At 33.3% G+C, this 1,639-nt stretch overlaps 1 non-coding gene across 1 annotated transcript; it reads left to right on the top strand.

Moving 5' to 3' along the window:
- Positions 1 to 1,200: 1,200 nt before the first annotated feature.
- Positions 1,201 to 1,307, top strand: LOC131479948 (U6 spliceosomal RNA). Its single transcript, XR_009245195.1, has one exon. It is a non-coding gene; the product is annotated as a U6 spliceosomal RNA (small nuclear RNA).
- Positions 1,308 to 1,639: the final 332 nt, after the last annotated feature.

The raw sequence follows: 1,639 nt of genomic DNA, 5'->3' as shown, positions 1-1,639 counted from the left end.
TCTGGCTGTTGTAGTCACATGGTAATTGAATCATCAGACTGAAGATCTTCCTTTCCGTTTCTCCTCCTCTCTGTATATCTACCTTTCCAATAATAATAAGTATGTGTTAATAAAAAAGAGAAAAATACTGATACGTCCAAATGTCTTTCTGAAGCTACTTGGCTAAGTCCATAGCATGATGGGGTTCAAATTGTGTTGGCCAATATTTGCTTACAGGGTGGTGAGAGAAATATTTCCTGCTTCAATATAATACCTACAAATACTATTCTTTATTTTCATTGCTCCTATGTTTTATATTATTGTAAGTATTTGGTATAGTCAGTGTTCTGGATTTTAGCCATTTTAATTCATGCTAATGTTAGCTCATTTTTATTTTTATTTGCATAAAATGCTCAAAGTTTTCATTATCAGAAGATGGTATTAAAGAGGCCAGGAGATACGATGTTACATGAATTAGAAGGTCAAAATAATATAATGCCCATGGTTCTTTGCAAGACACATGTAACGGAAACCTACTCTTTCTTAAAATGTTGGTATAAAAGTAGTGTTCCCATGCTCTACGTTTTCTACGTGTCATTTCATGATGCATTTAAAGATTGAGAAGTTACAGCTGTAACCTGAACTTTGCGATTATACCAATGTAATGATATAAGTGAAATTCGTATGAATGAGATTGAGGGATAGGGAAGGCAGAAGGCGAGGGAGAGTGATGAAAAATTATATCTGCAAAACTGAAAATAATTTCAAAAGCTGGGTGAATTCCTTGAGTTTAATGGAAACAATCTCTACATTAAAAATGTATTCCTTATTGCATGGGACTACTTCTGTTTAGAAGAAATGTACAAAAACATTCAAAAAGATGCTTACCAAAGCTCTCACTAAGAGGTAAAATAAACGCTTAGTATTATGGTAACTCAAACTAAAAATGTCGTGCCATGTAATCACAAAAAAGAAAATGTGTAGAAATATCTTCTACTATTCAGGGATTCTTAATGTGATGTAGCTGAAAGGGTGAACACACTATGTAAAAATGTATTAAATAATATCTTTCACCAATGATAAAAATCTCTAGAATCAACAATTTTGCACAAAAGTATAAATATATTTACATGAAAAAACACACAGGAAATATTTCCCTTATGCTCATGAATATTATGAACGTAGGAGGGAATAAATGTTCACTGTAAGAAATACTATACAATGCTCGCTTCGGCAGCACATATACTAAAATTGGAACGATACAGAGAAGATTAGCATGGCCCCTGCGCAAGGATGACACGCAAATTCGTGAAGCGTTCCATATTTTTAAGTCAAGCTTTCACTATACACAGATGACATGATTCTTTATATAGAAGAACCAAGAGGCTCAATATAGAGACTGCTAGAACTTATATGAGAGTTTGGTAGAGTGGCAGGATACAAAATTAATGAACAAAAATCAACAGCCATAGAGTATGCAAATGGCCCCAAGATGGAAAAAGATTTAACCAGCAAAATTCCATTCAAAATAACAGAGAAAATTATGAAGAATCTGGGAATAAATCTAACCAAAAATGTAGGAGACCTATTTGAGGAAAACTACAAACCACTTAAAAAACAAATTGAACAAGACCTCAAAAGATGGAGTAACATCCCATGC

Source organism: Ochotona princeps, chromosome 3 (assembly GCF_030435755.1).
Source record: "Ochotona princeps isolate mOchPri1 chromosome 3, mOchPri1.hap1, whole genome shotgun sequence".
Taxonomy (NCBI): Eukaryota; Metazoa; Chordata; class Mammalia; order Lagomorpha; family Ochotonidae; genus Ochotona; species Ochotona princeps.
Note: the sequence above shows the minus strand (reverse complement) of the source record. Positions and strands in the feature narration are given on the sequence as shown.